The sequence below is a fragment of the Varroa jacobsoni genome, unplaced genomic scaffold (assembly GCF_002532875.2).
Source record: "Varroa jacobsoni isolate VJ856 unplaced genomic scaffold, vjacob_1.0 scaffold_399, whole genome shotgun sequence".
NCBI classification, from domain to species: Eukaryota; Metazoa; Arthropoda; class Arachnida; order Mesostigmata; family Varroidae; genus Varroa; species Varroa jacobsoni.
In genome coordinates, this window is record NW_019213301.1 from 83,436 (window position 1) to 98,102 (window position 14,667).

At 41.3% G+C, this 14,667-nt stretch overlaps 1 protein-coding gene across 6 annotated transcripts in view; it reads right to left on the reverse strand.

The window, feature by feature from the left end:
* Nucleotides 1-10,717, reverse strand: part of cora (erythrocyte membrane protein band 4.1 like coracle) — a 65,937-nt gene extending 55,220 nt beyond the window's left edge. For 4 of the 6 annotated variants that reach the window (XM_022832581.2, XM_022832582.2, XM_022832580.2 and 1 more), the window contains exons 1-3: nucleotides 10,361-10,717; nucleotides 8,348-8,612; nucleotides 772-3,983 (exon numbers count right to left, since the gene is read on the reverse strand). The gene's annotated coding sequence lies outside the window, so the exon portion shown is untranslated. The remainder of the gene's footprint in view (nucleotides 1-771; nucleotides 3,984-8,347; nucleotides 8,613-10,360) is intronic. The other 2 variants (XM_086968144.1, XM_022832583.2) reach the window with 2 other exon arrangements.
* Between the last annotated feature and the right edge of the window lie 3,950 nt (nucleotides 10,718-14,667).

Here is a 14,667-nt window from a genome sequence, read left to right on the forward strand (position 1 = left end):
TGACGTGAGCAGTACGACGAACGGCAAATACGACAGCTATGCCAGCAGACGAATGTCTAAGTGTTTCATCGTACTGGCTGTCACCGACATAACAACGACAGGCATCACTCAGACACGTCGCTGAATTCGAACTAACAATGTTTGACCTCGGCGAAACATTGCACGAAACACAACTAGACATAAACGTTTCCCTATTTTATATATATATATATAGATGAGGATAGCTATCTAGCCTAGGAGTTATCACCTCAACATGAAACGAACCGCGACAATCCGATGGCTAACTGGAGTGGTATAGAGGAAGAGACAGCTTTTAGACCACCGCACAATGTGACATTTCTGCGTAGGGCGTCGACGTTATACCGAAACTCGCTTTACTTTCGAACAGGAAACGCGCTAAAGATTTTCGAATATTTCGATGTTACAGGGGTCCGTTCGCTCGTCGTTCGCATACAAAAACGCAGGTTAACAGAAAGGCTAAGTATAGGTTCAACACGGTGACTCAAAAGGTTGAAGTTTCGCCGACAAAACGTAAATAACGTACAATTTGTGTTAATGACAAAGGAATTTCATAAATGCATGAGACAGACCTTGGGCAGACGCTGTATTTGTACTCCACCACCAAATTTAGTCATCGCCTTATATAATAGTGCAAATCTCGGTAAAACGCTCGAAGGTTCTTCCATTTGTTTCAACTGATGCTCTGGGAAACTTCAAAAGATGGTACACTTATTTGCTTAAATCTCGTTTCTTTTGAACTCCCGAACTTACCAGCAAAATGAAGTACTTAAAGGTGGTTAGCCCTTGGTAACGATGTTTTCCTAGCCCCCTTGCTGTCGTTGCCGTTAGATCTGTTGGTAGTGTTCAACGAGGGAGCACGGTACTGCGCTGTCGATGGCAGAACGGGTTAGAGGCCTCAACGAACTCAGCGATGATACACAGCGGGATATAGATAACCACACAAACATTCACTGATCACTGAAACTAACTAAAGCTACAGTAAATTACTCGCTGAAACCTTCGATTCAAGCAGTTACGATTGACGTTGGGCAGTAGGAAAAGCGATGAGCGTGTGAGTGGGTAGGAACTTTGCCGTCCTTAGCTTTCACACACCATTCTGTTTATACTGCTTCTATATGTAAACACGCCAACTCTAAAAACTCTCACGACCGACTGGCCTAAACAAGCCGGTTAGGGAACCAAATTCGTATGACGGCAAGCACTTCGCAGATCGATTCTACTGGCCCAAGAGAGACTCGTGTGATAATGACGATCCAAGCAGGCGAATGCAATCTTCGCGGAAGATCAGTGGAAAATCAAATTAACCAACACGCATTACGTGCTGCCTGTAGAAAAATTCCCTTCGAAGAAATCACTGACTTTATTTGTGGATGCCTTACTTATCGACTTTGTTCGCATTGTGTTCTCAGTAGCTCACTACTTCTGCTCCCGGCGATGACGATGACGGCGGCGGCAAGCGTCTTCGATCACTCTTGGTGTCTGTCGTGTCTCAGCAGCTGCTTCTAACTCTACATGCCCTCTTCGTATAATATTCTCAACGGTAACGTCGCTGTTATTGCCTTTTTTAACGTCAGTTCCGCTGCTGTCACCTAGCGCTTCAACGATGAACGAGCAGCATCAGCGTCCGGTTATATAGCTTGATTTCCAATTCGTGTACGAAATAAAACAACTTCCCAGCCGGTACTTGTACAATAAGAATACATTACAGACTTTCGGTGAATCAAAGGAAAATCGCCAACAAATTAGGAATGGTAATGGTAAAGTTGGGAGCCAAATTCGCAAACACCCAGACACACTACGTTAATTTCTGCCAGTAGCTCGTAGTAGCAGTTATATTATTTATATAAGTTATAATTTGTTGTAGTGATCTCAGTCGCAATGTCCTAAGTGGCCACCGGCCGACCGAGAGCAGCGCAGCCGCAAAGTCGTCGCGATCGCGCCCAAACGAACAAGCAAAAACACACATACGATAAACTTGCAGCAAACCTAGTAGTGCACGCACGAAAACGTCGAACTCTACGACGCCGGAATTACGTCGAGATTGCTGAGCACCACGGCCTTAAGCTCTGATTTTTCGCTAACAACGACAGCCGCAGCCGGGCAACAGCAGTAAAATTCTCCGCGACCATCAATGATGCCTGCTTGTTGGCAAGCGCTAGAATAGCGGCAGTCCAGTCCGTCGTCTTTGATTTGACGATCGGTCGGTCGGTCGTACCTGTCCCGCTCAATCGTCAGTGCTCGTCGCTGCTCACGTACGGAGAGTGGCTTATAGCAGCAACAGCACCCCCAGCAAGAAAATCGGCAGCCGTATCAACGCGATGGCAACGGCGCCACCCGCTGCTCCCAGCGGCGACTAAGCGACCAGCAGATCGCTGTCGTAGAGTAGGTAGCTGGCGATTGTGCTAGGTACAGTACGGATAATGCCACTGCTGCACACACACCACCGCTTGAACAAGCGAGCAGGCCAACTACGACGAGGATGACAACGAAACAGCAGGCGACTCGAGCGGGTAAGCAGCAAGCAAAGATCTGACTTAGCGCAGCCTACATACAGACACCGGCAACGAGTGCTGCGATGTTCCGACTGTCTGATCAGTCGACAGCAACACTCACTCCTGTGCCGTCTGATGACTAAACGTAGCATCGACTGCTCCGGAGGTGAGCGCCCTCACCTAATTCTTATTGTGATCGCTAGGAGGCGACACCGCTCGGAGCACTCAGCGTCGGTACGCGGGAAAATTTGAATGGGAAAGAAATGCAGGGTAAACGCGGGGAAATGGCGGAGAATTTGAACGTCGTGGTTGGTGTAACTAGCGCTCTGAAAGAGTCACCGCGAGGAACAAGGATCAATTGACTGCCTTCAAATTATAAGTAATAGAAAAATATATTCATTGAGCAGGGTACGGTATAAATGCGTTAGTCGAAAATCTGAGCAGGTATACGACATCTCGGATTTAGCGTTTACAAAACAAGAATTAGAGTAAAGTAGTCGTCGGTAAGCATCTTTTCTGGAAAGCTATGATTTTCCTATCGGTAAATAGTCTTCGATAGCAATTTAGATTACCATCGCCAAAGTTATGGTTTAAAACTATCGTAACGTGTGATATTTTCGCTTGTCCAAGGCCGAAAACAGACGCTGGTGGTACAAAATAAAAACTAAATATACTCTCTTGCATAGAGCGAGTGTATCTAGTATTGAGAAAATATTTTAAGCAATCGTAGCAAAACGTTCCGTCTTTGTATTAAATTAACATAGCTACAGACTGCAATTTAATTAATTCCAATATATCATATAAGGGCCTCAAAAATGCTAGCTGTTCGCCAACTACAACAGTAAGGACAAGGAAAACATCCCAGACCTCTTTTTTTTTTAGTTAAACACTCGGTCGCATAGTGTGTTTTAATTATCATACGATGTCTCCCTCTTGTTGTAATTATATGGAAAGCGTTACGATCGCAAGCTAGCCCTCTGCCATAAAAGCGAGGAAGAAACATCACATCATAATACTTACAACAAGTATAGAATTATAACTACTCTTCTTCATTGCACCATTGACTTCGTAATGGTTTAGGTTTATGTTCGTGCAGCATTTGCCCCAAGCTGATCCTCTAACTATTTGTTTACTGCTGGAAACAAAACACTGTTGTTTTCTTTTTGATAAGATAGTTGTTTGGTTCGTTAGCTTGCAACTAAAAAAACATCATGCGCAAGAATTTAGTGTTATGAAATACGTGTAGCTAAGTAAATCAATATCAGTCAATGGGGCAGCACTCATCACATGTTGTGGGTTAAAATAAAGCGGTCATCTTAATTCTGTGCAGTTCGCTGCAACTTCAGGCGTACTATCGTCGCGTATACGCAAGCCATTGCAACGTAGAATAATAGGTATTGTCTCACGAGGGGTAATCCATTTTTGCAAGCTTAGGGTCTTAAAGCGCTGAACTTCTCCTGACAAAGGGTACTGGAAAAAGAAAAACGTATATTAATTTAAAGCGTTTTTTGTTCGTGTGATCTTACGGAATGTTTTAGGTTTTAAGTCTGAAATAGTTGTTACAGACTGCTTCCGACGGCGAAGTCTCAGCGCGAAACGAAGTCTGTCTACTCTCAGTTCCGAAGCTAAACTACGACGTGTCTCTAGGCTTCGTAGTCAAACACATTGCGATTTTATCATCACGAGGACGTGTATAGTTATCTGAATATACATATAGATACTGTTGGCGTAGACTACCGGGCTCCCTTTGGCATGAGCCAGGACCATGCCATATCCTGCTTGTTAAGAGTCAACCGCTAGAACAAATAAAATCAGAACAATCACTCTGGTAAGACTTTATCATTGATTTTGGCAGGGTTTCTCCTGCTTTTTCATTTGTCACCATCGTTATAAATACTAAATTAGTCAGTCCGCATAAGATACACATGTATTTTCCAGTTTGGACTCTGAAATATTGGAATAACCACGACGACCCAACGGAATAATCTTAACAGACCAATAGTGGCAGACTTATAGATTAGTTGTAGTAGGGGGAAAAGGGTGGAAGAAGCGAGAACGGGACAACTGCTTTGGAATAGCGTCACGACCATACGACAGTAATAAACTGTTTAAACCTGTTTAACTAAGTAATTAACTAGCAGTATTACGGTAAGTGAATTACAAATGAAACAATATAATCGCGTACCCGCGAAGGGATAACAAAATGATTCAGATAATAGAGCAGAGGATTGAATCTGGGTAATAGAAGAAGGAATACTCCGAAGTAGTTCGTTTTCTATGGCTAAAATATTTCGGAACTAATATCCCATTTAAAGCCTGCTCCTCGTGATGGCATGAACCCCATTTCCACCTAGATAGCTATAATACAAGCAACGGGTCGACTGAAGCGGCGCAATAGGTAACGGAACACCTGTACTGAACTTAGGCTTGATCTCACACAGGTTTAGATCTGCTTTTGTTTATATTGATAAAAATAAAGCTATAGGCTAGTACGTACCTACAGCCAAACGTCTGGGCATCCATAGCCGTTAGAGATCGCCTCGTCTATCTGAGACGTTTCAAAATTACGCAGAGCCAATGAAGACAGCCACTTGAATCCGACATTCCTACTGTGTTTTCTGTCGAATTTTTTAGTATGGTTGTCTTCACTATACTCAGGAACATTTTCAGCGTCTTACGTCTAAAAACTGCGACAATCGGTTACTAGCCGTACAACTTAATGCAAAAGCATATCTAACGAAAATTAAAAGGAAAACATTCTCGACTTGAATGCGCTACAAAGAAAACGTTTAGAGGGGTGGATTAGCTCATCAATCGATTGATGGGTACCGTGTTCAAACTCACGTCAGATGGTCTGAAGATTTGGATCCATTTCATTTACCAGAATCTTTAATTAGGGCATCCGTGAATCTGTATCGAAGAACAGGGAATTCTACAGAACAAATTGAAGCGTAGGGTGAAAACTAAGAAAGAGACGGGTATATATACCAACTAATGAGAATCAGCGTCGCGTGGAGTAAGCGTATTGGCAAGCGGCGCTGTATCTGCGTTATGCAGCGTAGGTACATGCCTTCCAGGTACTCGACTCTTTCCTGTCCTTTTTAAGGATAGACACAGAGTTTATTTTCTAAAAGTCAAATAATCATAAAAATGAAAGTCACGCTTTTTAGACAATTTTGTGTTATAACGGAAATCAGAGCATCATTTCTGGGATGAAACAGCGTCCGCCATTCGTGAATGTCCCAAAGAAGGCTAAACCGTGTTATTTGGGTCGGTAGTTTAATATCCAGAAGAGAAATAACAGACCCGTTTCTACCGGGTAAAAGTTGTACGTGCAGTTTCACTACCATACTCGACAAAAAATATTGTTTTTTTTAATTGGGTATCAGAATCACTATGTTATTGCAAAACGCCCAGTTTATACTTAACATGTGAAGTCTAGACTCGGCGTGCCTCGTGCCTTCAAGTCACGTGAAAGATTCCATTAACGCAATTGGAAACAAACAACTAACCGCTGTACTCGAAACCTACAGAAAGTCTCTATAGGGGGCGCCACCTAGCTAGTAGAAAAGGCCAAGGATCCGAGAGTTCGGGAAGGCATGAGGTCTACGACAACAAGAGCGGTTAGCAGCAGGCAGCCGTTGATCAGCTGTTTAGAAAGCAATCATGTGATGTTTGAAGAGGCTTGTCACGACCCAACCGATTATAGTATGAATAAACTGACTTTAATAATGCGCTCCAAAAGATTTGCTATTCTATAGCGAGCAAGTGCGACAACGAAAAACAACGAGTGGGGTTCGAGTGTGTTGTAATACACCGCTTTGGTAATGAAGATATAGATGGAAGCGGTTGAGTTAGCGCTATTGTGACAAGAGGCAGGTGTCTCGTGAGAGAGGTGCGGGCTTGAAGTGACCGTACGGACGTTGAGACTCGTTAGACGTTTAATGAACAAAACGCTTATAAAAAACTGTGTCTGTGACTTTTGAGGCGGAAGCGATGGCGTCCCGGATACATTCAGCATCAGAGTGTTTAGGATAATGAGGCGAAATCTACAGTACTGCATACAATTCCTGTGCGTGGCCGCGCTCAATAGCGGCTTCGAGCACAGTAGCAAGGACAAATCAACGAAATTCCTGGGAGAGGAAAGCTTTAAACGTAAGTATATAATCACAAAAATAGATTCACCTGGCAATATCTGAGCGAGTATCAAGCTGGCCCCTATTATGTAAATAAGGTGGTTTGTGCACGGTGTGCCGAAGCTCTCAAAATAAACATAATTTTTAAGGTGTCTTGAGGTTTTCTGTACGATAGCCTATTTCAAGAAGTTCCGTCCCTGTAGCTGGGTCGTGTCTCATACCGTGCCCATTGTTGCATTTGCATAACCAGAACCAGGTATCACGTGGGTTCTTTGCAACGGCTACTTATGCCTAGTAAGAGATTTACGTTTTCGTATCTTAGCGTGGCCTGTGCAACCCAATTTTCAAATGTTTCATTATCGTTTCGCAGACATAAAGCGTCGAGTTACGTGCGGCGAGCAGTGTCTTCATATTGTTGCCGTATGAGTGGCCAGGTTTATGCCATTTAAATAAAATGCATCAGTCACAAATCTCGAACACCTTATCTGTCAGGCGGCCTGCCCTTATAAGGATTTAAAATGTGGATCTGGATCGGATAACTATCGTCGAACTAGAACTAACCAATCGGCTAGTATATTATATGGATACCCCACTATCTTAGTTCGTACTCATACCCTGTACATATACGGCCTCATATCAACAACACGTATGAGTCAGACTGTGCACGAATTATTCTCGGACCACATTACCCTATTGTTATTTTTTCTTCATAGTACAGTGCATTATCGCTTCTTTCCAGTTGGATTTGTTTATCAAAGGTGATATATTACAGCCATTTCTAGAAGACTACACCAGCTGTGTGGGCGTCTCTGCTTAGTTCGTGCAACTTACTGTTGAAAAATGTATATAGAAGTTTTTGTTACGCGCTTAGATGACACACAGCTTTTGCTATTATAATAATTGGCATAAACATTGTGCAGTGGGTCCATTACGTACAATTTGAGTAAATTAATTATGTTTAGATATAAGTTCAACGTGCGCACCCGCAGTTGTTGGTTATTATATATGAAAGGACTTTTCAAAAAACGCTTTCTGATAACTCCGAACAAACCAGTTGGTCGTACACTTGGTTTTTCAAGTAAATATAGTTTATGGTTAGTAATTTAAGTACGATCTTCGAACTTTTGCTTGTCCGTCTGAATTTGGGGATTTTTTAATTACCACGTTCGAGCAGCCTGTTTAATAAATAGATTGATAATAACTTGTTTTAAACGCTCGTCCAAAGATTCGTAGTAAATAAGAACGTAACGTCTCTGCGTCAGCGCAATCAAAAAAGCATAAAACAGCATTTTGAAGTTTGTGTATCATTATCTCGTGGATATCGAACGAAGCAGTATATAGAAATTATCTCCGAAAATTGTAAATACTAACTCTTCCCTTTAATCCGTATCTTATCATGGCACTACTTGACAAGAACTGACTCTCAAAGGCGAAACTCCAAATTTCTCTACCATTTATTCGAAAGCCGATTCAGGCGTACATTGAATTGATTGTGCTGACTAGGGTCTTTTTTTCGTTCTGTTGCGCTGCAAAAATTGTTTTCATTTTTTATCAGAGCCTCCATTTATTTATGGCATAGATTTATCTTTGAATTGATTAATCACCGCGACTGATCAAAAAGGCTGTAACTTATAATTATAAGGCGCTTCGAAATAAAATATCGACTCCGGCTGATGCTCAACAATAGACTGAACTTACTTTATTTCCGTTTTTAGTATTTTCGCACGTCCTTTCATTGAACAGCACACGCATTATCGTACCCCTGAAGGTGAGCGCGGATATCGCCTACTCGTTCTTTGACATGTAACATCGCCTGACTAAGTTTTGCCTTAGCTAAATATCAAGCGAAGTCCGCCGAATTGCTTTTTTCGTCCGTTCGAAATCAAAGGCGCGGGTGTCATCGCATTTACGAGCCCTTAATTTTGTCGCCCTTTATACGACGAAAAGGGCAAAGGCCGCAACCCTGAAAGAGTAGAAAGAAATGATAATGATGTACCAAACGGCCGTATGAAGGAACGTTAAAAGACGGCCTCTTCAAACGATCGTATACTGTTTCAATGTGACGACAGCCTTCGCAGAAATTAAAAGTTGGGTCCTATTCTCGGTAACCAGAGGAAAGTTTTTGGGTCATAAACAGACCCGTTGCCGTTTTATAGAGATCGAGAAACGGGACGTACAGCGACGACGGTAAAGGCTCCCAGGTTTCACTATTCCCAATAAAAATATTTTTTATAGTTGTTCTCTGTTTTATATCTAACAATACTAGATCTAACGCAGTTGCATATACTCGATAACTGAAAAATGAAGGGCAGACGAAACAACGTTATGGAATTTTAGTACTGCAGGATCGTTTCCATCTTTTTTTTTTTAGTTCATCGGTGGAAAGCAATTTGGTAATCAATTATATACAGTTAAAATGAAGGACCCGATATTGAGCCGGAATAATCAACTTAGCTTTTGTGGCCGTCTATTAACTCTCACTCAAAGGTGATACTACCGGAAAAACCAGCTGTGGCCAAACTGGTATTTACTTAATGCTTAATGACTGCCAATCACTTATTTTTTTCTAGTTTTGTTCAAAAGTTTTTTTAACTATTCTGGTTTGTTCTTCAAACTGAAGGGCACAATGCGTCTGAAATCCTTGTAAAATAGACGAAATACGCCTGTTCCAAATTGAGATATTGAGATCCAACATCGTTAGCTTTTTTGATGCAACTTTTTGATGAAAACTTGAGCGCTTGTTTGGGTCTTGGATTTTCTATATTAACTTAGCGTTGTTTATGACATTTTCACAGTTGATAGAATCTTGTTTTGGGTCGTGCAACGTAAAATGCAACGTTGATCGTTTGTTCATGTCGATGTTATGTTTCTATTACCAATAAAAGCCATTTTTCTAGCCTAGTTATGTGGTATCTTTAGACGGTAATTTCACGCATTAAAACATTTCTAGAGTTATTCAGCTGAGAACTCTGCCTAAGCAAACAGGCTGTGAATAAATTGAGACTTCATGCTTCTCCAACGAGATAGAACTTATTAAGCGCTTCTTGCTTCTTTTTTTTTGCCGAGTACATAGACTTCAGCTTCTTCGGCATAAAAATCGTCTGCTTGACACGATGGGGCAGATGTCCAAATAACATTTTTCGAAATTTTTATTCGAATCGGGCAAAACAGCTCAATTTCTTCCACTCAAGGAAGCCCTCGTATCTATCGTGTGCCGTCACGTGCGGGCACCTGATGTAATACAGTCCTGGGGGCAAATTGAGATATGATTATAGCACCCTAGTGATGCATTCCAGATACCCATACATGGATAACCTCTCTGATCGAGTGATCGCTCTACAGCTTACCATACAGACATTTATATTATAACGTCGGATGCGACTTTTATCGGAAAATATTTTTTTAAATTCACTGCTGTATAGGCATGTGCGTAATGTATTATGCGATCTAATCAATCTATGGCAAGGATTTAAGAAGAAATTGAGGTCCTGCATAAGGGCTAACTCTGCGCGAATCCTGTTAATGATGCTGTTCCAATTCATGCGCTATCTGCTATCCAGGAATCGCAGCAGGACATTTGTTACACATGGCGGAAGGTTCTATTCCTGCATCGGCCTCAACGAAAACCTATAGCAATGATATTTCTGGCTCGTTGGTCGGTTCAGTATCAGTCGCAAGCTTAATTTTTCCATTGTAGGATAACATTCCCACCTTTTAGAAGAATGATTTGAGGAGTCACTTTTAGAGCTATGTCAACAGATGTGACAGTAAACAGCGTGACACCGTCAAATGGGTGTGCGTTTTCTTCCTAGTCTCACCATAACTGGTTCGCACGCTCGACACGGGACAAAACAATCATAGCAAGTTGTCGACATTTGCGCTCTTCTTCGAACACACCCTCGTCACATTGGTACCACAAGTAGGCAAAACGGTAAACGACAGGTTGGCAATGGAACAACTGTGTGAGAATGACGATCCGTCGCAAGCGTTACTCTCGTCAGTGTTAAAAGCGTTCACGACGTTGCAATTTATACAGACCCTTCCAACTAAACATTGACACTCGGCGTAATATCTAACGTAGGGATCAACGAGCCGATTTGAGGGAGAGACCCGCCGACTCTTGCGTCGTTTAACACATTGCATAAATAAATTAAGTACAGTGATTTATATCAGTTACCGGTAAAGTATTTTAGACAAAGTTATTGACAGTTACGCACTATTATACATTTTATTACACGATAATATGTTTATTATTCAGTGTTGTATAATTTTGTTTAGCAATAAGCATGAAATCGTTAGATTTCGTTCATACGCCTTTAACGTGTTTGCCCCACAAAAGTGAAAGAAAAGCGCGGGTCGTTATTTGAAATTTGTTCAAAACTCGGAAGATATCAAATATTTAGACAAGAAAACTAGCTCTTAGTTTTATCTGATCCTAAAGCCTTAAAGATAAAGTAAAAGGTGTTTGGTCCAAGAAGCGTGACTAGCTTAAATGTAGTCAGACAATATTTTACAAATATCAATTAAGCTAAGAGACAAAAACTAGGAAAGGGAAAAAAAGCGAGCTATAGTATTTAGAAATAAAAAGGAGTTTTATCAATAAAATTTGTAAGTTAGGTTTGAGCAAATGCTTGTTTTCCAACTGCTTAAAATGTACACCTTCATTAGCGAAATTCGATCGTTAAATATTCTTCAAAGGTTACATTTTTTTGCTATTACCTTTACTGAAGGATCGGGTTTGTCTCCCTGCACCCTGCATATAAACATTTTTAGTTTCAGGGACGGCACAACTCCTTGGGGGCCAACCCCGATATGATGCTCGCTTTTGTCATCCTCCTTCCAGTATCCCTCGCTGATTTGCCTCTTTTGAGTTTGCTTTGATCCTTCTTTTTTAATCCGCTTCATTATTTAGCTATGCAGCAAAACCAAACGCCTAGGAGGCCTAGTAAACTAGGGCAAAGTGGGACAAAAAAAAAGCTGTACACGTGGCTGCTTAGTTATGTTCGCTAGTGCCTACTGACTGGTCTGTCCTTACAGGAAAAAAGAGGCAAAGGACACTGCTCAAAGAAGGACGCACAGTCAGACTGAGTCTTTCTTAGAGCCTAGAGGCCTCTTAAAAATATCACTGTCAACAGTAGCAATAGCAGATTTGTGCGTGGAAAGATTCGATAGGTCGAGTGAGTTCAGTGATGGGGGGGTCAGTCCTATAGTCGGCACCACCAACAACGGCGACATCACCGTCATCCGATCCGGAGAAGAAGCCCCACAATCGTCGAACGCTGTCTTAGCTATCAGACGCTTATTCGAGGAGCATCTCCTTCGTTTTTTCTATTTGTTGCCTTTTGGACATTAGTATCAACTAGTCAAGATGGTGTTGATACGATTCTGACAATGTATACGCGTTCCGCCCATCACTTCGCAGAAGACAAAATCTCCCAGAGCGTTTTGTTTATTTATTAACGCAACACTGGCTGCGATGCGAAGTGCTGGATTGTCTAGTACGGTGAATCTAGCTAATACAAATTCAATAAAAATATATCAGTATTCTGTGATTCGACGAAGGAAATTCTACAAATAGTACAACAATTGTACGCTTTATTCCCAGTATAGAAAAGATTCTTAGTGGGTCGTTCTCAAGGAGCAGGACAAATAGGAAGCGTCAGGACAGACTTTACCGGGATGCAACCCGGAGCTTTGGGTGGGGTTGTAACACCCATGTGTCACTTTCTGTTTAACGAACGAAAATATCGAAACACCGTTTCATGATTAGATGTTATATTATTCATAAATCTCCCTATAGATATACACTTCTTTTTTTCTACTGTATTCTTATACCCACAGGCATTTATGAGCACGGCCTTATTTGAATGCTTGTTATTGGGCTAATTATAAAAATTACATCTATTAATCGATACTAAGGTGTACAGGCTTAAACTTAAAAACCTTGCGTTTGCTAGCTGAGTAGCTCTGATGGGAGTAATCGCCCGATAACTCCGTAGTTCCAATGACATCGTATCGTTTGGTAAGTTTTTTAGACTCAGGAACCGCAGCTGGATACCATAAACTTGCAGTCACTTAGCCAGTACTGGACAACCGAACGGAGTAATTTACCTTTTTGTTCAGCCCTAAAAAGACTCATGCACATACACTCACCATAAATATGGAGGAAAGCCGTAAATATCGTCGTTTTACATTTTGTTTTTTAATGTAGCATGAGCTGCCTTGCCAACACCAGCTGAATAAAGATCCCATAAGTAACTTTATCATATGAGTTAGCAGTGGTTAACTCGCATAAACATTTTGCTACGATAGACAAAATCAATCAATGAGTATTAGGTTTTTCAAAAAATTGTTTCCAATATTGTTTCTTCCATTGCCCGCTAGTTCTGCACTTATTATAAAAAGACCATTGAAGCTTTGTGTGCCAACTAAAAACGGGATCGTCTTTATACTGGAAGCATTTGCTTATAGGCGCGGTTCTCCTTGCTGCCAATTTAGATCTTCAAAAACTAAGCATTATAATTGCCGCCAGATGGAAATATGTTACGACTGGGTGAAAAATTCATAATCTGATATTATAACAGATGTGATAACTGATCACTGTTTAACTAACGGGCAAAAAGTTTCGATTTCAAGTTGCAATTCGGGTGACTTTATCGAGAATGATAGTTGCAAAGTCAGGGGCAATTGTCTTCAGGAACTGCAATTTTGCGCTGTTACTATTACTTGGCCAGTTGCGGTTCTATTGAGTCAAACTGGAAAAATGCTAATTTTGTTCTTCAGGGTGTGACCCTAAGCGGTTAAAGCAACGGAAGAAGCACAAATAGGCGGACAGGCCGATTACATGCTTCGCCTGCTATCTATATAATCCCCGTCGTCGTTGCTGTTATTATTATTATTATCATAGTTACTCTTAGTAGTCACGGATGGAACGTATTATGTTCGTGTTGCTAACGTTTTGGGTGGAGCTAACATGCGAAGATGTCATCTGGCCTTGAGGAACGTGATTTGTGAAGGCCGCGCGTGAAACTGAGGTAACACATCAGTTTCTGATTGAGCTTCCCCTTTCGATAATAGCAAAGCCAAAAATGAATAAAGGTAATGTTGAGCGAGCTGGATCTCGCGTATTTACTACTACTACTTATAATGGCCATTTCTGCATGAATCTTTTTTAAAAGCTTTTGTTAATTCATATTTTGAAAAATAAACAAAGGATAGCGAATATCCTTATTAGCTCTCAAATTATGCGTGAATAATTTATTACACGTTACCGGTGATTTAGATAGCTACCTGTATCCTGAAAAAGGACACTTGATCGCCTCAGAAATAACAGCGCTGCAACAATTTGTAATCTGACCATTTTTATGTCGGTTAGCTTTGCATCGGTAGCGGTTTGAATACTGCTTTCCGGCGATTCCCTAAACTGAGTTGATACTTTCTTGTACAATTCATCTCCTTCTTAGGATGGTTCGATAGGAGCGTTAGACTTCCGTTGCACGAGCCGACACATGTTCCAGTCGGATCGGTCAGAGGGAGACTGATGTGCACGTTCTTCAGGTTCGCCTACCAAAAAAATGAAAATTATAGGACAGTTCTCCTGACTTCGTTATTCCTTTTTTTTTTTTTCGCTTGTCAGCTCGGGTATAGACATCACGAGCAAAACTAGTTTTGTTAAATATTTCGAAATGCCATGCAAAGCCTAGCTTTCAAAATGATTCGATCTGAAGATCGATACAAGATCAGAAATTGTGAGTTTTTTTTTTTTCAGTAGACATCTGCGTAGGCAAACAAACATTCAGTATTGATGTTCTCCCCGTTTGACAGTTCAGTGTCAAATGTCAGTTGATCGGAAAAGCACTGAGTGATGATCGAAGCAGGTGTCGAGATTATCGGACCTGACGGAAAGCTCTAAGCATCTGAAGGAACGTGTGAGAAGGCGAAATCAGACGATATGGCACGCTAAGTATTACCCAAAGTAAAGAACCGTGCAAGTACTGGAGATAAGATAGCTGGAAACA